At 42.2% G+C, this 23,103-nt stretch overlaps 1 protein-coding gene across 5 annotated transcripts in view; it reads left to right on the top strand.

Annotated features, from left to right (window-relative positions):
• Positions 1-23,103, top strand: part of NTRK2 (neurotrophic receptor tyrosine kinase 2) — a 332,550-nt gene that overhangs the window by 104,988 nt on the left and 204,459 nt on the right. The gene's annotated exons all lie outside the window — the stretch shown is intronic.

Here is a 23,103-nt window from a genome sequence, read left to right on the forward strand (position 1 = left end):
GGCAAATCCCCAAACCAAAATCATGCTGCACAGGTCAAAACCAGTCATTTCCTGGAAAGGTTGGCGGCTCCAGTCCAGCTGTCTTTATCATCTTTGTCATCCACACTGGTCAAAACACTGAGAATCTGGAATCTGAGTCTCATGAGTGTATTCACTGATTTCATTGAATGTATGTGAAGAGCCTGGTGTGTGTGTATACCTGGAGGAAGGAGTATGCTTATGAGGCTAAATAAATAGTACTTGGCAATCAAGTGACTTCTATATTTTCTAGAAGAGGGTTACAGATATTGCTATAGGGGTTCAGAGAGAAGGATTACTTCTGGCTCAGAGGAATTGGATTTTTGGATTTAGATCTGTGTGCGTGCCAGCTTTTTCCTCAGAATGTACCAAAACAAAAGAACTCCTAAAGATTTCATAAATACCTCTAACAGCAACCAGAGCCTACTCACCAGCTACACAGCCCATTTTCCATCAGGTGATTTTGATGTGGAGGCTTCTTTTCAAGATGCTTTTGTAGAAAAATGGGAGAATTGGTTTCCAGTTGGGTCTCCAAAATACTTGATTATAGAACTTCCAGATCAAGGAGTTCAGTAGTTGAGCATCTGCCTTTGGCTCAGGTCATGATCCCAGGACCCTGGAATTGAGTCACACATTGGGGTCCCCGAACAGAGTCCTCTTCTCCCTCTCCCTATGTCTCTGCCTCTCTCTGTGTGTCTCATAAATAAATAAATAGAATCTTTAACACAAAAGAACCTTCCAGATCTAGAAATCTGTAATTACACAGTGTTTGCTGCATCTGCTTTTCAGTTGTATGTTGTGACTTATTTTTTGCTGTAAGATTTTTATTCTTTCTTTAATAACTTAACCTACACTAGAAAAATGTCCTTGGAAGGCATTAGTTTTTGGACTAACTGTTCTTAAAACATCAATTTCAAGAGGCAGGGACAGCTAATCATTGCAGATGAAGGATGAACTGAGGTTTTCTTTCATTTCCAGCCAAATTGGTGACTTACGCACAAGTGCCATGCTACCGGAGCCTCTCCGCCGGCAGTGTGTGCCAGAATTTATTGCAACTTTGGTGTGAAAGGAACTGAGAAATCTTTTAGAAACATGACCTGGGAATTCTAAAAGTCACACATGCCTTTGTACAAAACCAAGGAAACCAGAGTGTGTTAAGTGGTAGTGTGAAGCTCCAGCCTCTTCCATTGTGCCTTGCCAACTCTGTCTCATCTCAGACGCTTGCATTCCCAGGGTCCCCTGGGAACCGCCAAGTTGGTAAAATTGATGTCTTCCTTAAAATCACCACCACTGCTGCCATAGCTCAATCATTTATTGAGCATTTGCTTTGCTCCAAGCGTATTTCTGTACTTTGTGTGCATATGCTATTTCACTTAACCCTCAACTCCCTCGTGTGTTAGAAAAGGAAGTCATTGAGCTCAAAGGAGATGAAGTCACCTGCCTGGTGTCACATGCATATATGGTGTGTGCCAATAGCAGTCCAGTTCTGGACAGCTACCGGTCATCTGGACAAATTTTCAATGATATTCAATATTATCACTTCTTTTACTTATTTTTTTCTCTCTCTCTTTTTCTTCCCTTTTGTTATTTTGATCCATCTGTCTCTACTTCTGGTTCCTTTTTCTGTTTTTCTCCAAAATTAGATATGCTTTCTCTTTATCTTTATAGGCTAATCTTTTCATCATTTTGGCTTAATAATATCCAACAAGGAAAATGACAACATGATGGAAAGAGAGGTGCTATCTCAAGACTAAAAGGAGGAGAAAGGCTTGTTTTTGAGAAAGATTTTATGTTGCACAATGTTTGAATTATCAGAGATGAAGCTCCTGGAAATAATCACATGTTTTTGATCATTGACACCTTGTCTGCCTTAAGGAACTGTGGACATGCCAAGGTGGAGGTGGTGGCTCTCCAACAAGGAATCCTAAGGCTTTTGAATCCTACTAAAACTTACTCAATTTCAATACCTTTTATTGACCTTTCATTGTCCTTGATCCAAGGGAGAAGCAATCCTATGTTGTGCTGGTGAAATATCTGGAAGCTTGAAATGATGCTACCAGAACCAGTGTGTACTCATAATGACCAGGCACAAAATGAACTCATGTAAAATGACAGAGGCAATGGATTGGGACCAGCTCAGGAGAGTCTCAGGACCCAGGGAATGTGGCTTCTAGACGGAGCTAGTCATTGGCTCTCTACCCTTTGGCAGAATTAGGATGATATGAATAGATCCCTCAGTTACTTGGGGTACTGGGCCATGGTGAAATACTGCTGCATGAACAGTGTTGACTGATTGTATGGGTAGATGTGTCTTAATAACCTTTGTATGCTAGTTCCTCATCTCATCTTCAAAGGAAAAATAAATAAAATAAAAGGAGGGATTCCTAGCACTACCTATAGGGCTGTTTGAAGATTAAATGAATTAGTACATGTGAAGACAATTAGAAGAAAACCTGGCATGTAGCCAATATCATGTATTAGCTACTGCTATTGTATATAGTTCCAACAAGTGTTACTTTATAATTATTATAGTTATTACAATAGTTATTATATCATAATATAGTATAATCTTTGGGAAATAAACTATTTTATAGAGACCAGGAGTAATACACAGTTAATCCTTGAACAACACAGATTTGAGTTGCATGGGTCCACTTATATGTGGATTTTTTCTGATAGATACAGTAACTGTAAATGTATTGCTTCTTCCTTATAATTTTCTTAAAAATATTTTCTTTCTTCAGCTCACCTTATTGTAAGAATACAGTACATATTCAAAATAAGTGTTAAGTGACTGCTAATATGATTGGTAAGGCTTCTGGTCAACTGTAGTTACTAGTAGTAGATGGACTATTTAAGGTAGGTTTATAGGAAGTCAGAAATTGCATGTGGACTTTCAGCTGCCTGGGGGTGTGGCTCCCTTTTGCCGGCTGTTGTTCAAGGGTTAGCTGTACTTAGTAAGAACTGAAAATTAAGTTTTTAAAAATGGTAAAAACGGAAAGAAAATGAGAATTATCAAAAATGTAAATCTGGCAGATGCTGATCAGATTCATGGAGTCAGTCTGCCAATTTTTAAGACGTGTGGTCGAGTGTTTTATATGCTGGGGCTGTCAAGAGGGGAGGTTCACCCTTGAGAAGTATTTGTTGAATGTATTTGCTGAAAATCCAGTCCCAGAGACCAAAGTAATATGCTCTGTGGTGAATATCTCTGATGGTGGCTCAGATGGGGGCTCAGATGATGCACCAGCCACACAGACTCAGAGCTGACTTTATGTAGAAGGAGGCACTACAGCTTGGCTGTTGAAAGTAAGAGCCCCCCAGGCAGGAAAGTGGCACAGGGAATTCCATGCAGAGTTTTGGGTTTGTTGGATGAGGGCACGGTGCAGTGTTCTGAGGGAAGATGGTCTTATGCTCCTGCGACACAGATGCATGAGAACAGAAAAATATCCAATCATTTCTAGGTGGACTGATAGAGGGCAGGAGACAGAAAGGGAGAGGATGATCAGGGTGGCCTCGGATGATCCTGGTTCTGTAGGGAGCCTGGAGAGGACCTTAGGTAGGATCGGAACTGTGTCAGCTTTGTAAGCCACTGAGAGTTGAATGTGGGGCTCCAGTCCTCCCTGGAACAGGTGTCTGTTTCCTAGCACTGAGAAATAGGGAATTGGAACACAGGCAGAGACAGTCAGTTGGGAAACCATAGCCTAACTCCAGGTGAGAGCCAGGAGTGTGGCCAGGCTGCCAGAGATTGTGGAGCAGAGAGCCTAGGGGACAGCCAAAAATGCAGGAGGAGGAGGAGGAGACATGGCCAGATTGAGGACAGAGAGGCCTGGGTATAGTGGTAGGAAAATCAAGGGACTGGAGAAGTTTAGAAGAGTTACTCACCAGTGCCAAAGGCCTCAGCTTGGTCTGATGGAAGAGGCTGGGAAAAGGGCTCTTGGGAAGCCTGTGTTCTGATGTGGCAGGAGCTGAGACACCCGCCTTTCACTTGGGACATGAAGGGGAAAGAAGCAGCAGGAAGGCTGATAGAGGGACGCAGAGAATGGCTGCTGCCTGTCCTTAGGTGTGGTCTGAAGAAAAGGCCATCAGGCAGACCAGCCTCAGCGGGAGCAGCCTGTGAAATTGCTGAGCTGCTGGGGAGTGGCCAGAAGTCACGGTGAGTGAGGTGGACAGAATTCATTGCACCAGTGCCAGATCTTGATAGCCCTGCACTATGTCCAGAGACCCTGGCCTCACAGAGGAAGGGCACAGACTGCTTTGCTCACCTGGGCCACAGAGGCAGCTGTCTACATGTCCACCCACTGAAAACATAGAAACCCAGAGTTTGGTGTAAAGTCAGCAAGGATAGACAGGTTTGGGTCCTAGAACCTCTGAGAGTTAGACCTGAAAAGGGGTAGAGTGGGAAGGCACAGCCAGTGCAGCTTCCCTGGGAAAACTGAGGCCCAGATGACCCTTGGACTTGTGAAAGTCATCTTGCAGTTAGTAACAGACTTAAATCCTGAAGGACTTTCTCGTCCATACACATGGTCCACCATACACATTTCTGCATCCTTCTCCCCTTTTCTCTTGCCCTGTGCCCTTTCTTGCCCTCTGGCCACAGAGATTATCCATCAAGCTCATCCTAACCCTGAGTTTTTTTTATCCCCTTTTTACTTTTCTACCTGTAACAGCCCTTGATCCTCTACTCCCAGGGCCTCAATAGGTGGTTGGTACACAGCTTAAATGGTAGAGTGTTAGGCAATGGATGCAGTGAATATGACATTCTGTCTCTTCCATGCATTTTTTATGGTTGCATTTTTTATAACAGATCTCTTCCCAGTATATAGACAGATTTTTAGTCTATCAATCTAAATGGTCTATTTGCCAATCTCAAATTCTCTATCAGAGAAAGCTTTTAATGAGAAAAATGAAGTCAAGCAAATATTTAATTACAAAGTAAGTACTTAAAGTCTTCTCCTTTTCATTATCTTCTAAATACATTTCTAAGGGAGACTCAGACATTAGCCCCACTAAAGAAGCAAAAATCATGTATCTTTCCAAGGCAGTCATTCAGCTGATTGTGGATTCATTTTTACCTGGCTATTCTAAGCAGTAGATGGAAGAAAACTGAGTCTTCTAGGTGAACAATTTTATAGAAGAAATTTTACCATTTCCTTCCAAAGATGTAAGGGCATAGATTCCTGGCTTGGGTGAGGGGAGCTGAATAGAAGAATATAAAAGGAATCCATGAATGATTTAGAAGACTGCTTAATTTCCTACCTCTGTAACAGAGAAACAGAGCTTGATCAATATTCTCAAGGTCACTGTTGATATTTGCTATGTCAGCTAGTCTTTTTTAGAGTTTTGAAAACCATCCTATGCAACCACCCTAATAGAATTGCATAGACTTAGTGCAGAGATACAGGGTTTTCCATGTAGGCCCAGTGAGATGTTGAAGAAGGGAGTGTAGCTATATGTGGTGGCATATAAAGGGAAATCTACAGTAGAGTTTTAAAGAGTTGAAAGACTAATTTAGTTCAAGATAGACTCTAGGGATTGGAGAACTCTCTCCCCATGATTCCCAATCTGCACTGATAAGTCCATTATTATTACTAAAATGAATTGTGGATGTAATGTGGTTTTATTAATGTGTTTTGTCTTCAATTATTTGTTATATTTTAGTTAGCACTTCTGTTTCAAAAGTAACACTGCCCCCTTGGGATTTGCTTAGTAGTGTCATATCCCATTCTGTTTATTACTAAGTTGAGCTTTTTTAGAATAAAGATTCTCTTAACTCACTCATGCTAGAGAAATGTGAGCTTCTTACCTCTTCTGCTGACCAGGATGAGTATAATATTCTGTGGACACTTTATGAAAACAGCTTTGACGATTGCATAGCCCAACATTCAAAATGGTGCCAGAGAGATTAAAGGGGACTTGTCCTATGACCCTTGCCCCTCCAAAAGATGTGTTCTCTTTGGTCAATCTCATTATTTGGAGACTTTGACCAGAATATCTAGATTAAATCTTGGACTTAACTGCCTTTGTCTTAATATTTACTTTTGCTTGCTTATGTCTCCATCAGTCACAAAGGAAAAAGTAGTAATAAGAAGAGCCAAATAACTGACTATTCTCTCTGCATCATTGCAAAGCAAGCTCAATAGCCCAGAGAGTCCATGGTGATATCAGTCATCTTAAAAAGTTGATCTCCAGAGAGTTATCTGCGATGTGGACATGTCAGGGGTAGATACCCTGAAAATATCCAGAGAACACATGCAATTTCCAGTCAAAATACCATGCAAATATTTTCAAAAGTTTTCTTGACCATGGTATTTCCTTTCCATACATTGTCAGTAAAATGTTTTGTTATTTATTTGGTAAAAGCAAGTGGAGAAGCTCCTTTTCCTGATTGGATTTTACAATACTATGAGGCAATACCCTGGAGATTAATATCTCATATTTTAGAGAGAAAGTTTTTTTTTTTTTTTTAGAATTACATCTGAGTATGAAAGACGCTGTCTAAAATGCAACTCAAGCTTGAAAAATGTCTAGACTCTTTCAACATATGTAGCCATTGGGAACATGGTAAAACAACAGGAACTGGTTTAGGTTCAGATGGGAATTTCTTTCTTTTAGGCTTGTCAATGAGCAGACAGGCATTTGAAGGGAAGTCTCTTTACCCTGTGATTCCCCAGCCTAGGAAGAGAGAAGTTATTTTTACTCTCAGTTCCCATCCTGGAATTTGAAAGAGAAAATCTGATTGTTCTTTCATCGAATACTGCCGAATTATCCTCCTCGTTTTAAGTATGAACCACAGCAGCAATTCCACAGTGGAATATCATGAGCAGAGTTAATTATAACTGTTTAATGAGGCAGGTCTCAATTTTCAGTAGATCATGACCCTTCATACATTAAAGAAGAGAGACAGTTCACATTTTTATTCAGCTGACATTTGGTTAATACACTTCAAACAAGTTTTGGATACACTGTGCTGAGGATGAGACAGATTTTGTCCTGTTCATAAAATGCTGCTAGTAAAATAAGAAAAAAAATACCAATGTTGTTCTTGTCATTTCCTAGCTCCCTGATGCCAGTTTCAGTCAATTATGGGAATGCTCAGTAAAAAATATCATTGGATTTCTTTGAACATCATTAAGTCAGTAGAAAAAACATTAGCTTTCTCATTCAGTTAGATTCAGATTAAAATCCCCTCCTTGCCACTTACTACTGTCTGTGGACAATGATGACAGTACTACTAATGATACTATTTGCTGAGCAATTAGTAGTTTGAGCCATGTGAAATGATGATTTGTCTAGGCTAAGACAGTGGTTAAATACAGGCATTTGCCTGTGGTTTGCACTGATTCACATGCTAAGGCATCAAATTCGAGTTTTATAGATGTTATCTCATTTTATTCTTTCAACATAACTTTAGGGAAGGCCTAATTGTCACCATTTACAAATGAGAAATGGGTCTAGGCTTACCCAGGGTTAAGAAAGTTACTCAAGGTCACAAGTTAGTAAGATGGAGATTTAAACTCTGAGTTAACTTTGACCTCCATGTTAATAGACAGCATATAACTCCCCTGAGCTTCCCTTTCCTTGTCTGTAAGCCAGGAGAGCAGAGATATCATGAGGATGCTTCCCATGGTGGCCACATGTCATGGACACTTAATAGTGTGGAGCTGCTGTCACGGTGATCATACCACCATCAGTGTCTGACATTTCAGTCCCTGGAGGGTGTGAACAGAATGTACATGGTGAGACGGTGGAGGCAGACAGCTGAGGTGTGTGCATGCCTGTGTGTGTGTGTGTGTGTGTGTGTGCGTGTGTGTGTGTGTGAGTGTGTGATTGCTGAGAGGTCTCTTTTCTATTGACAATTATTCGTTGCACCAACTGTAGTAGTTTGAGCCTAACACTTGCACATGCATATTGCCCACTTTGCTGTTTTCAAAACAAAGGAGAAATTGGGCAAAAATACCCGATGGAGAGCAGAGGTGTCTGCGACAAATTGGCTTAATTGAAAACAACTAAAAAAAAAAAATTCTCCAGTTTAGGGGCAAAGGGGGCATCAAATTAGCCATGGAGAATCTAAGCAGAGGATTTTATTGATTGCCGTAGGCATGACCTAAATTGCAGAGCATGAGTCATAGTGAAAATACTACTATTTCTGCGTAACTAATTGAGAGGCAGCATTTCTCCTATGGTGAAATTGGAATGGTAAATGTGGCCATCAGAAGCCTTCTCCCAGCTGTGTCCCACAAATGCTGTGCTGCCTCAGGCACATCTGCCTGTCCTCGGCATTGGACTCCCTAGTCACAAACACAGATGATAATTTTATGAAATAGGGGTTTGCATTTTTCCCCACAAGGCATTTGATGCACAGCATAGATAAGCTTATATTATATTTTGAGATATTTTAATGAGAAGGAATTTCTATTTTGTGCTATTTCAGAGGGAGGGAAGAACACCTAGCCCTCACAGCAATGACTATAGAATAGGGGTCAGCCAACCTGTGGGCCAAATCTGGTTTTGTTAATAAAGTTAATAAAGTTTTATTGGGATTCAGCCATATCCATTTGTTTGCCATTGTCCATGGCTGCTGTCCCAACAAATCAGCAGAGTTGAGAGTGGTTGCTTTAGAGGGAGACCATGTAGAGTGGGAATTGGGAATCTTTACTACCTGGTCCTTTACCAAAAGACTGCTGGCCCCTGCTATGGAACGTGAGGAAGTTCCAGACAATCCAGTTGATGTCACACAAGTGTGTGCCACCTTCTTTTTGTGCCCAGTGATGCAGATTCAGCAGGGAGGCTTGGGGTCTTAGGTGTTGATGCATGTATGTGTCAGGAGGCTGACAATGTCTATGTGTAGGAAGACGTTAGCCTTTGTCCATGGCATTTGGCAGTAGATAAGTCACATGTTTAGAGAGGATACGGTATCTGTGAAAATACCAAATTACAAGAATAACACTGTCATTGATACCTTTGTTTGTGGGATGGGGTGAAGGCCACTGACAGCTCTTTCATTTCCTCTCCAGAAGAGAGTAAACAGGTCAAAAAAGCAGTTCAGATTGGCAATCAAAATTACACAGCATTAAAATAAGGAGGGAGGGGCACCTGGGTGGCTCAGTTGTTGAGTATCTGCCTTTGGCTCAGGGTGTGATCCTGGGGTCCTAGGATCAAGTTCCACATAAGGCTTCCTCATGTGGAGGAGCCTGCTTCTCCAAGTATGTCTCTGATTCTCTCTGTGTGTCTTTCATGAATAAATAAATAAGATCTTTATAAAACTGCAGCAGAAATAAATTTAAAAAACCAACAAAAACAACAAAACAATGCAGTACTCTTTCAGGCTGGATATAGCTGTGTTTTATTGGCTGTTGGAGATTAGGCAAGTTACTTATCATCCCAGTTTTCTCATCTTTGATAAGTGGAGAAGACACATTAGATTTGCTAATGTTTACAGAGTGCCTTACACAATCGGGCAGGAGAAGATGTGAGTTACTCTGCCATCTTCCCTTTTTCACACATTGTGATTATGGCAGCGGCCAGTATCCTCCAAGGAGGGACTTCCTGGCTATAAAGGGACTCTGGAGGTCCAGGACAGAGGTCAAATCGAGCGTTACTTGGGCTGGATTCCTCTTCTCTGTGTCCAGATTTGAAAAACGGGCTTCTCCCCTTTAATGGGCATGTTTCCATCTCACTGTGTTTGAGGACAAGACACAGTGTCAATAAGGGAATATGGGTAGACAGGAGCACAGTCTCGTGAAATTTGGGGAAAATATTAAAACCCTCCCTAGTTTCACATGTACGGTCTTTCCTTTCTTCTCAGTGTTGTCATTTCAGGTAAACTCTGCAAATGTAGGCAGTGCCCTCCCCCCGGGGATCTGTGGGATGGCGGGGCCTGCCTCTTAGCAAACTTCCGCTGGCATCTATCTGACCTTTGGTCTTAGGCGTTGGCCCCCAATTGTGTGTCTCCACTGCTGTGGTCCTCAGCATCGGATCCACACAGGTTGTCCGTGTCCCCTTGTTTCAGCACCTTATCTTCATGCCCAGTGACAGTCTCCACCACTTCTGTGCTCCTCTTGGGTACAGGGGCCTTTGTAGGCGTTCTTGCTTGGCACTGTGGGCTCTTGGGAAACCCAGAGGGTCTAGTGAGGCCATCATATGTGAGGGTACTTGTCAAGCCGGATGTTGTCCCACAGCTCCCTGAGAAGAGGGGACATATGTGGTGCAGTGGCTGCTAGAGGTATTGGCAGAGCAGCCACAACCGCCCCCCCCCCACCCCAACTCTCAAGTCCTCAGATGTCAAGGGGTTCTCTTGGTTCTCCCTAACCCTGGGGCTCCACAGTAAGTTTGTTCCACAGTAAGGTAGCTCCTCCTCCTCGTGTCTGATCTCCTGAACTATATACTCACACTGCATCTTTTCTCTGCTTGATTCTCTTCTCTTGGATTCCTGGAGTTTCTTTAGCTCCTCACTCATGCAACTGAGTGCACCTTCCCTCTCTTGGGGGTCACTTCTGTGAGCTCCTCAAAGACATGGAGCTGGGGCTGTCTTTAGTGCATTTCTGTGCTGGCTCCCCACCCAGTCCCATGATTGTAACATGAGCCATGACAGAGTTCCAGGTGCCACACAGATGTCACAATGTCACTTGAAAGCAGATTCCTTTTCTTTGATAGTAGTTTAGAGCCACTCTAGCCCTGGACCTCTCCCTCTCCTTCCTCTCTCCCTCTCTCCTGCCCCCCAGAATAACAGAAATAATTCCAAAACTGCCTTGAATTGTGTCACTTAGAATTGCATTGGCTACAACAATTAACCAAAAGAAACAAAAAACTCACAGCAAGAGTTCTGGGTCCCAGGCTTATGGTGACTTAATGAGGTTGGCAGGGACACTCAGGCTCTTTCGACCTTTCCCTTCTGCTCACCTTAGCAGGCAGGCTTCTTCCTCATGTCCATGACGCTGTGGTCCCAAGATGGCTACGTGTCTTCCAGATATCACATCTATGCTCCAAGTAGATAGAAGGAAGAAAATTAGTGATGTTTTCTTCCAATGAGACTTTGCTTTTTAATTTAAGAAGAAAGGACCTCACCCACCCTGGACTTTTAGCTATATCTCAGTGGCAAAGAATTAAACACACCCTTCAAGGGATACTGGGAAACTGCGTATACTGACTCTTCTCCCTCAAGGTAGTGGAAAACAAGGGAAAAGGGGTTTGTGAATGGATTTTGAATATGCAACCCACAGTGTACTAATGGCCAGATAGAAGCCCTTAGAGAGAAAGCAGTAAGTTAGGTGTTTCATAGGTGGTATGGATCCATGATGTCATGGGATTGCAATTTATCCAGCTTTTCTTGAAGTTAAAAACCCTTGCTGGTTCAAATAATTAATTTGCTGAGGTATTGGTTTGGTGGAGTATTTGGGCATCTTCTCTGAACAAAGGAATTCTCAAACCAGTTAATAGTGGAAACAACATGGGGGCAGTAGGAATCATATCCCATCATCTTAGGGAACAAACTTTCAAAGTCCTCAAGAAATCTCATGAAAACAGTTGATGAATTATATAATTTCTTTTCTTTTGGGTAAGGCTGAATTACCCCCTACTTGCCAACACATGCTGGAAATGTTTTATTGGCTTAATTTCGGCTCCTATATGTATATGAAAGTAATAAAAGTGTATTTCTTTAAACATATTTCATAATTTAGAGTTTTCATAAATTCATGCTGGTTTTTCTTTCTAGTATACAATAAATCAGATTCTATTGCATGTTGATCATATCTTTGTAAGAATACTGAAACATTTTAAGGAGGTAACTTAAGGTGGGAAAAAGTAGAGGAGATAAGGTAGAAACATCCAGCAGGTAGTTCCATTAATTGGAGGTCATCAAACTACAGCCCTTATGTGACTTGCTTTCTGTTTTTATAAATAAAGTTTTATTGGAACACAGCCAGCTCATTTTTTTACATACTGTATGGCTGCTTTCATGTTACAGTGGCGTAGTGAGTAGTTGTGACAGAGACCGTATGGTCTGCAAAGTTGAAAATATTTACTGTTCAGCCCTTCACAGAAAATGTTTGCCAGTCCCTGCAGAATCAGTCATGGGCGATTCCATGATAGCTGAACACAGGGACTGGGTTCCACTTCCCCCAACCATGCGGAAATAAAATTCAGGTAAAAATGAAATAAAGTAAAATATGTGGGTAACTTAGCAGATGTGAATTCAGAACTCCCAGACGAGAGGCATCAGGATGTTTATTATTATATCAGAACAACTGGTTCCATTTCTGTCTTTGGCTTCTGCCTGTCATGAGAGAGACTCTTGCCATATTGGTGTTGGGTTCCAGCTCAGAGTCTGTATCCAGTGCACCAACAAGGGTCTCAAGTTTGTCCTTTGCTAGCCATTGAGCAAGCTACTCAAGCTCTTTGGAAACTTGTTATCCTTGTTTCTCAGTGAGAGGGTAAGACTGGCTGGGTGTGTGGTCCAAGGTTAGGGTCGTAGAGCTTTTTTTCTTCACCAAAGTTGTTGGATTCAGTGATGAGAGAGAGATCCTATCTTATCAGAACAAGAAGATTCTCCATATTCCCAGTCTCGACCCTGAGTTCTTTTCCATTCGGTGCATGTGTCCGACAAATTAGACCTATACACTAAACATTTACAACTCCTTTTAAACATAAAAGATTATCTATTTCAAAGGGACAAAAGGTGAGGGCTAGCATCTGCAGAGAATGGAAATAGCAAATATTTATTGAACACATGTTATGTGTCAGACATGCTTCTAAATGCTTGATATGTATTATCTTATTTACTCTGCACAGAAATCCTGAATTAAGTACTGTCATTTCACAGATGAGGACACTGAGGTGGCTCGCCTGACATCACACAGTCATGGCACATTTTAGCATCAGAGCCCACACTCTCGACCCCTCTTCTTTCTACCTCCCAGTGGGTACAACTGGTCTCCAGCTACACTGCAGTGTAGGGGAAAACAAGTCTGAGTGAGACCCATTGTGGTTGCTAGGAATTAAGGACGCTTTTGAAAATTAATACAAGACTTCTTCTATTTACCCAAGAACTACTCTATGCCATTGAGATCATCCTCCTAGGCTCCTTTTTCTCAGCTTCTTCTCCTAAGTCAGATTTTAAAAAATGTAGGACAACAGTTGAGAAAATACAGGTTGGAAACTGGGTCATTCTTGTGAAATCATCTTTCTCTGCCAGTACCAATTTTGAATTCTTTCTCAGAATTAAAAAACAAACAAGCAAACAAACCATGTGGAGCAATCTGTGGCAGATGGTTGTTTCGGCTCTAGGTGAGTTTTGTCATTATACTCTGGGACAGAAAACCATTGCTTTGGAAAATCATCTGTTATTTTAGTGAACTGCCAGCTAGGAACTATTGTAGCTGTGATGCTTTGGGATGGGATTGTGTTTTTTTTTTTTTTCCTAGAGATTAGCACAGAAACCATCTCTGTTGGAATTCTGTAGGATTTTAGATGCCATGCCACTGAGGAGAAACCATAAGTCTAGCAGTTCAATGGGGTGGGAGCGGTGAGGTGGAATTAGGTTTGAAGTAGAAGTTAGCCCTCTTCTCAAGGTTTATCTTCCCCTGGAAAATATAGCAATAAACGGCTAAACCATGGTATTCATTACCAGCACAAGTCCCTAATTAATTTATTTTATGTTAATTAAGTTTATAATTATATAGTAAAACATTTACTTTCTCCCTTAAGAAATTGACTGAATCTTCTGAAGGGGCTTTGTGACTGTAATTTAGGTGCAATTAGGCAGTTAAATTTAGTTAGGGTTTGGTTCATTTAGCTGCTGCCAGAAGACGATAGATAGGAAGAAACTATGTTTCTGAAGCAACTCTGAGTCTAGAAGAACGTACTGACCGAGAGGCTCCTTCCTGCCCTCCAGGCAGCTCCTCCAGGTATCTAGGACAATCAGGATGTGGTTTCATACTTATCATTTATGTGTATTCCCCAGTTATGGAACTGCAGATTCCTATAGCCATGATGGAGGTAAAAAATTTCTTTGTGGTTCTCGAATTGAAACTGAAGCTATAGAATGGTTCTTAGACATTTTCTACTGTGGCTGTGAAATCTCTGGGCACTGGGCAGCCTTCAGACTCAGTGGTATCACCAGCCATGGCCGCCATTTTGGCTGGAAAACATCTTGCCTGCTGGGAAAGGAGTGTTCTGTTATATGGCCTCCTGTGTCTCTGAAAGCTATGGTCCAGCATCCCCGGGGGTCTAACGGAGAGGACCCCACTATTCTAGGCATGTGAAGATGGATTTTGTTTTTTAAGATTTTATTTATTTATTCATGAGAGACACACAGAGAGGCAAAGACATAGGCAGAGGGAGAAACAAGCTCCCCATGGGGAGCCTGATGTGGGACTGGATCCCAGGATCCCAGGATCATGACCACAGCCAAAGGCAGATGCTCAACCACTGAGCCACCCAGGTGCCCCATGAAGATGGACTTTTTGAGCAAAATTTCTTCTGTGAGGTTTTACTTCATAGCTCATTACAAAGAGCATATTTAGGCCTATCATTGAAAATACAGTTGAAGGCAATGATCTGCGGTGGCTGCTGAGCTGTGTGCAAGGTTGGAGCTCACTGCTCAGGCCCATGAATGAAAATCTAGAAAGCACAAAGGCAGGATTATTCCAGTGAGTAGGGAGAGAGCATTTCAGCAACATCCTAGTAGTTGGGGTAGCAAGGGTTCATCTATTTTAAAGTCCCTTTGGTTTTTGAAGCATTTATTTCTTGGTGGTTAACAGAAGTCCTTGCTTTGCAAAGGGAACAGTGGCATTTTTTGTCCTAGGGTGCTAGCTGAATTATAGGAGATAATTTTCAAAAGACATGTGGTGTTCTGTCTTCATGATGGCAGTTGGTTTTTTACTGTGTGATTGATGAATGAATGAAACATGTACCTAAGTCAAAGAAAATATGATCACTTAACCCCCTTCTACATTTATAAATGTTTTCATCTATAAAATGGAAGCACTAAGCTCCTTTTACTTCACAATGAGCAAATGATAGCCCCCTTCCCAAAAGAAGCATGTGAAATATGACTTACATATACTTGGAAAGGTATATGGAAGCCAGAGTTTTGTAAATTGTCCTATATCTCTTGCTTGCGTTATTTGATAATATTTTTAAAAACGATGTCTCTTCATTTCTGGTTGGCACTTAGCTTTAATGTTCTTTGTCCCAGGTTCTGCTATAGCAGAGTAAAAAACCCAAACCAAAAAGAAACAAACAAAAACAAATCTCGGCACCACAGATTGGGGCATAACTTGCAATCAATAGAGTATGATTTCAATTGGGCTTTTAAAGGGGAAACATACCATATTCAAATCTAGAACATTTTGGCTTAGCACTCTATCATCTTGAACATATTTTTGGTAAATATATATTTGATAGAACCTAGAACTATCTTTAATGAGAAGGATCATTCCAACTGTAGTTTTTTATTCCAGTAGCATGGTTTGGAGATTCTACAACATGGTACTTTGTCTAAATGTTGAGTCATAATTTGAGGAACAACCCCAAGTTGAGGAACTTGTACGTGGCACAGACAGTATTAGGTACTCATAATCCAGTCATCTCATTATGTTAGATTTATTTTGTGTGTATCCTAGTGTTGGGTAACTGAGATGCAGAGAGGTCCCCCTGACTTGGCCAGAGTTGCACAGCTCAGGAAGGAGCAGGGCCAAGATCCAAACTCAGGTCTGTCTGGCTTCAGGCTGCTTCTTGCTGTCTAACCAGCCAGCCAGCTTTCTTTCAGGCTTCACCATGGAAATGAACCCACTAGCACACAATTGTCAAGGAAGATAAACATGTGGGGCAACTGTACTTATTAAAATTCTAGTTCCAATGGTAGCTGGAAGTAAAGGTCCAGGATCTTGCATAGTTAAATGGTGGATGGTAAATGGCTGTGATTATGAAGAATGAAAAAAAAAACTAATTTATAATCCAATCTTCCCTGCTATGCATGTGTAATTATACTGTGTCCTTTCATCTGTGTGACATTGAAAAATTTTTACTGCTTTCCTGTAAGGCAGTGCATTGGTCCATCACATGTGTTTGAATGCCTCTTGTGCTTGCATAGATGATGATTTCTGTTTTAAACTAAGAATGTGTGTAGAGTTACAAGGTAAATAGCCTTTGCCTTTTAATCACTTTGATTTAGCAAAGGACTTCCTGTAAATTTTGGAAAGCATTTCTTAAAATAATGTCAGATGTTTGGATACATTACATTTTCATTAAAAAAAAAAAAAAAAAAAAAAACAAGAACCAACAACCAGAATACACTGTTGTCCCAGTGTCTTGGTTCTGGTTGATTCTTGGCATGGTTGCTCTAATTCTTAACCAAGCTGTTATATTTGGTATGCCATATAAGCCATGCATACTTTATTTAAAAAGGAAAATAAACTGTGAAATCTGGTGTGTGTAAAAATGCACTCTCTTTAAAACCCAGAATTTTCTCCATGTAGAAATTGTACCCAAACCAAATGATTCTGAAGAGACTTGGGGTAGAAAGAATCTTCCTCGTCCTTCAGAAAGGGGCGTTGCCAGGTAAAGCCACTGAGGTCAGCACATGTCCAGCTTCTGTAAGAAGTTCTGAGGGTGTAGGTAAGGATAGTTGGATGGCATAACAGCATGGACTTGTTCCAAAATGAGCTCTTTGAGTAAATAAAAATGTCAGGAATGGCAGAGGCTTCTAGAATGCAGGGTTAACTTAGGTCAAGTCAGGGGTTCTGCTGGCTGCTTCAGGCTGATGCATCTAAGACTGTGACACGGGTTGATTCTGCACTTCTCCAGCTTCCTACTGAGAATAGAGTAAGCTCTCCATTTTACCGAGGCTGTTCCAAGTGGGTTTCATGCTACTTGTTTTAAGGGAGGTGCAGAGCCACCGCTGTGGCACCAAATCCTGAGGGTTCCAACTGACGAGGAGGCATTTTTGGATGGTGAATCCTGTTTTTGGTGGTGTGAATAGATTGATACTCTTTCAGACTGTTGAGCAGTTCTGGGATATTCCCTGAGAACCCTTGCTAGGGGGCAGGATTATCTTTGGTTAGGTATGCTCTTAAAGGGTCCAATATGTGACTTTAAATTTGGTTTTACAAAGAAGTGTCAAGTAAGATCCCTGGTTAATGGCAGGATGAATCTTCTTTCAAACCCAACATTGCTCCTCTTGGAGCTCTTTGTTCTGGCAAGGTAACTGAGATGACAGAAGTTGTTCTGCCAATGGTGTACTAGGGAAAAGTTTGGGTGAAAAGCCTCCTTCCTGCTCCATAATATGTGTTTGTCTCTGAGTTTGTGCCTCCATTTCTCTGGAGACAAGACTGAGGCCAGATAAATATCTCTGAAGGGAGCAGATCTGGCCTGGGCAGGACCCTGGGCAGTGGGAAGTAATGTTATTGCATGCATGCGGGCAGGGGACAGGGAGGAGGAGGAGGTGACGTGACAGCAACACACAGGAGAGAAGAGGCAACCATCTCAGAGCTGGGGAGTAACCACATAAGCCAGACTCCTTGCAAAGCAGGAACTCTGGTCTCAGATCAGAACATGGACTTGGCACCTCCTCGGATGGCAACCTACCTTCCAAGATGTCCATTACCAGACAGAACAAAGGCCTTCTGGATTTCCTGCTCTGGGGCAGAATTTGGTAACTCACCTGTATTGTAGTCACTTCCTGGGGATTATCAACCTCACCTCTCTTTGTTTTGTATTCTGGAAATACTAGGTGTTTAGGGTTTCATTATCTTGTGCCCTTGGTTCATTTAAATGCAGATGAGATTTATAAGGTACCTCTGTTCAAGTGAAGATAATTTGTTTGATCTTCTCTCTGCTTAATTGGAACCATTAGTGGCTCTGACCTCCAGGCTTTGCAACACTAGGCAGAGACACTGCATATAAAAGGCCACCTGACTGTCGCTTTCTTAGCAAAGCATCCTAAATGTGAACAGTCTTCAGACTTTGTTTCCAAAGTGCTACTTGGGGTGCCTAATGGTGCTCCAGGACAGATTTTTTTTTAAGATTATTTATTTGTTTATTCAGGAGAGACAGAGAGAGAGAAGCAGAGACATAGGCAGAGGGAGAAGCAGGCTCCCCGCGGGAAGCCCAATGCAGGATTTGATCCCAGGACCCCAGGATCATGACCTGAGCTGAAGGCAGCCGCTCAACCCCTGAGCCACCCAGGTGCCCCTCCAGGACAGATTTGATGATTGCTTGCTCTCCTCCTTTGTGGGTCAGCTTCACCTTGGACCTGCACCCCCAGTCCTGCTCTGTGACTCTCTGACCTCTCTTCGCACTCTCTAATAACTATGGCCACACCCTTTACATGCTTGAGGTCTCCCACATGCCTTGACAGCCAACTACTTTTGCTTGAAGTCCTTCTCCTCTTCCTGCTCCTCCTCTTTCCATCCCCCGCTTTGGTTTCACCACTACCACCACCACCACCACCACCACCATCATCATCATCATCATCAGGCAGGCTTTGGCTGACCCATGGCACTTATTTCCTCTTGCTTGTTTTATGCATAATTTATTTTTCTAGAAATGTATTTGTGGTTTACATGTCGTGGTTCCGGCCACACTTGAGCAGAGCCAAGCAACTTTCACTGTGTATGCTTGCATTTCTTGCAAGTTTCATGTCGTGAGGTTGGTTAAGTTATAGGTTTTAGGCCATTTGTATTTTACTTGGACATGGTAGGCTCTAGTACTCTGGACATCATAGACTCAGAAGAATGGCTGGCTAGAGGATTTTGGCAAAAACAAATCTAGACACAAATCTGTATTAGCAGCAGTGAGGCATCATAGGATGAGATTTATGATGCCATGCCCATGTGTACTGAATGTTTGAGTCATTGGCAAGCCTCTCTGGTCTGAGGATTGCAGAACAATGTCTTTAAGAAGATGTTATTTTATGTTACAAAGAGCTACCCTATAGATTTTGCAATAATATATACTTATTGAAGTGAGCCAGAAGGCTAGACACACCCCAAAGGAGAACAATAGATTGATTTGGGTTTCTCAGTGTGATTGTAGTGAAAGCCTTAATCTTAATGCACCTCAAACCACAAACTCAATCTTTTTTTTTTTTTCATTTTTCCTATTCTACTTGTAGCATTTTTAGGTGATTCCACAGATAGGAGCCACATCATCAGTCTTTCTGGATCTGCTCCCATCCTATGTGAAGTCCCTGACATGGGAGCAGTTGAGCCCTTGGACACCTGTCATCAGGCTCTGCTGATCAGACCACATTCTCCTTAGAATCATTGAATTTTAATTGTGCAATAGCTTTGGCTTTCCTTACACATTTGAGCTTTGCCAAGAACTTTGTGTTTCCTGCTTTAACTTGTGGCTCATAAGTAAACTTCATTTTATAAAGTCAAACCAGAGCTTTAAAAGCCTCACTGACCATCCTCAGCTATATTTTTAGTCGTTCATCTTTAGCTAACAAATGGACAACAGTTTTCTTTGTCCAACGCCCACGGTGGTTTTGATCATTGCAAGTATTAGAATAAACTAAGTCTAGCACCTTTTCCCCAGGAGCTTAAAATGCTTCGGGAAGAATGCACTGGGTGTCCACGTGTCTAACTGTAACCTTCAATATACTTCTAAGCAAATACGTGATTTTTTGCAGGAAGCTTTGGAGTGAGTTGAGTAACCCAGTTACCAGTGAGAAACAGTAGATCCTACCTTGCATTGTACAATTCACTCTCTACCATTTTGGTTCTGTTACCAAGTACCTCAAAGTTCTTCAATACAGCTCAAAATTTAGACATCACTATTCTGAAACTCAAGATGCACTCAGCCCTTGGTATCATGCAAAGCATTGTTGGCACAGAAGATGGGTAGGTGTGTTCTCTCTGCCCTCCTGTGGCCTATAGTCTGGGATGTAGGGAAGTAGATAGAACAGAAGTACAAGTTTAAAATAAAAGTTTAAAAAGGTACAAAGGTAAGCTATGTGAATGAATGGGATAGAATGTCATAGAGGTTTAAGAGGCCGGTCAAATAAACACTCATAGAAATGGCTTTTGCCTGGATCGTCAAGAATGGTCAAGGCTTCTATAAGGAGAGCTTGTTTGGTGGGAGGAGATCTTAGGGCAAGAGATGGCATGTGGACAAAGCACATCCCCAGGAAGTGAAAGAGGTGTCTGAAGGATGGTGAAGCAGCTTCTGGAATGAGCACAAAGAAGAAAACCCCAGGACCTGGCTTATGTGTTGGCACATTTCCGCTATGGGTACACAGGTGATGCCACTGTAAAAGATAGACTGGTGGCCGAGAGATTCTGAGTTTAGATTTCAGCTGCCTCACTCCATTCTTGGGTGACCTTGAACACATCACATTGCCCATGCGGGTTGAGTGAATCACCTATAAAATAGAAAAAGCAAATGGCAAGGGATGGTTGGTGTAACAACCAATATATATTAAGTGCTCCACAAATGTTAAATCAGGACAATAGATGTTTAAGCCCCAGTGCTGAAATAAAGCGGGACTGCACCCAGCTCAAGTCTAAAATGTGATGGAAAGCTCTTTGTACCCACTGTGTTCTAAGCATCTAGTGTTAGGAGAACATAGGAGTTTATCCTTTGATATTACCTAGTGGACATTTTCTGGAAGGTTCAAGAAACATTTGCTCTGCTCTCTGATGAAGGTAAGCCGCTCTGCTGGTACCCTGGCCACCACCCGGTCTCCAGAGTGGCACCATGCCATGCGGTCGCCCAAGTTGGCAGTTCGCTACTTGAATTCTCCAAATGAGATAGGATTTGCTTTTTTAGACAAACAGCTGTGTCTTTCTTCCGTTCCTTTCGCTTCTTTTCCACTCAGCAGTTTTCCTTTCTGCTGCAGATAAATTGCTGCTAATTTAAATGTACTGCAGATCCTTGCCATTTTATGGTTGATTGCTTCTGAGTTATAGGAGGGAAATGTGTGCACGCTTGAATGTAAATAAATCTAAATGGATCGGAAGCCAGTGGTAAAGAAAGCACAGTGCTTCACTGACCTTCACCTTCCCCACCCTGTCCATCCCTTTGAAGAGGTCAACGAGCAAATCCAAAATCAGCAAGCTGCAGAGACGGAGTTTCAAGACACATCCTGGGTTTCTCTCTGCTTTCGACTTTGCATCACATTTCTGACAGCACCTGCTTTATCCTGGTTCTTATTTAGATCAGCTAGTGCAAGCAGCAGCGGCAAAGTTTCCTCTCAAGTGTTTTTTCTGTTGTTGTTTTTTTGATAAAGGAGCCATTCTCACGATAACTACCATGCACCATCGGAATGCTGCAAATCCCTCAGAATGTCACATTGTCAAAATATCTATATTTCAGGCTCAGAAGCTAGACAGCTCGTTTGGCTGCTAAACCCTCAAGATGTTCAGCCATTTGTTGTGGTCTAAAAACTTTCCCCCTCACGAGGAGAAAATAATGATCTATTGTTTTATATCATTTTGGGGCCCCTTTCTTAAGCTTCTTGTAACCCGAGTGGGCCAAAGCCATGAGACCCTGGTAGCTAAATTGGGGTGCTGATCAACTTTTCCTGCCAACTCCTTAGAAATCTGAAGCACCGAATATATTTCCTGATACAAGAGTCAAGTCTTACATCAGACTGGTTTTTCAGTATCTGGTGGCCTATCTTTAGTGTGTCAGTCAACTGGCTGTGAAGATCAGGTGTCTCAGAGAGGGGTCTGACCCACCTTCCTTGAGGTGGGAGGTGGCAGGAGTAGCAATGTGAATGCAGACACTACACGTGGCTTATCACTGCAACAGGCTGGCTTTCCCCCACAAGGAAGACATCGTGTGTGCTATTCTGGTGGCTTTACTCCCCTCGTGGCATGGGTGTGTGGCACTGAGGTAGGGTTTTTGGAGAAGGATGCATCACCAAGAGGCAAAGCAGAAGGACGTTGAAGAGGGGCATTTGACATCAGTTGAAGTAGGGGCGGGTGCAGTTGCAGCTTGAATGAATGGCGGTCCAAAGAGCTGCCATCTAGCAAAGCAAATTGTTTCCCAACTGTAACAACGAGCTTGGGTGGGCCTCGGGAGAGGAGAGTGGCAAATAGAAGCAAAGGAATTGTGGCTGGGGGCCTGCTGTAAACACTCTGACATGAGTAAACTCTAAAGAGTCCCTGTGCCATAAACCCTTTGGAAGGAAATAAAGCTCACTTTAACAGCTTAATCTGTTGTTATTCTTATTATTTTAAAATCCAGTGCTTTTCAAAATGGAATATTCAGAGAAAGTAGTATATTGAATCAACAGATCTTTTGATTTGGGGATGACATCTTCTACTTATATCACCAAGTTCCTCCTGTGTTTATTGGCAAGCTTGAGACTCTTGTATAAATCCTGTTGTTTCAGTGGGAGGGAAATTGAGACCCCACCCTCTTAGAACCTGAAGGTGTTTGGTTAGTTCTAAGTGTCACAGCGTGGCTCATGTTAGCCTGGAGTATGAACTTCTAGAAAGAGACCAAAGTCAGAAATGAAGGAGTCTTAATGGGCATCACTGTGTGCTTCCTGAATTCTCAGTGCTTTGTGGGTGATTAAATCCATGAGCAATGTTTGGCGTCGGTACCAAGTGCTTTTCCTGAGACTTGGAAGGGTGGGAGAGAAAAGAGCCATGGAAATTAAGTTCCATAGACTCTTTTAGTGTGGTTGTAAATGATGATACAGATTGGTGGTGGTAATTTCAGCTCTGGAGGCAGATGACACCAGCACTTGGCAGACCAGACGCCAGGTTGAGGAAGATCCAGAGTCTGGAGGGTTGGGTTTCAAAGTGCCTTCTGAAGCTGAACTTGAAAACGTTTTGGGAGTTTCTAGCACGACATCATCTGTTTGGTCACTTGGGGACCTGATGGAGATTCATACAGAATTATATGTAATGAGTCTCCTCTGTTCTTGCTGGGTTTCCTAGTGAAGTTGGAGGGATTTTGGCCTCCCTTCAGTGACCAGGGTAGCTACAGAGTATAAGCTCTCGGTCAGAATCTGAGCTCTGTCCCATGCTTGTCGGGCTTCAGCAAGCTGCTTTGCTCACAGGACCTCAGTTTTCTCACCAGTAAAGTGGGCACAATAATAGAACCTACCTTATAGGGTTATTGTGAATG

Source organism: Vulpes vulpes, chromosome 1, assembly GCF_048418805.1.
Source record: "Vulpes vulpes isolate BD-2025 chromosome 1, VulVul3, whole genome shotgun sequence".
Classification (NCBI taxonomy): Eukaryota; Metazoa; Chordata; class Mammalia; order Carnivora; family Canidae; genus Vulpes; species Vulpes vulpes.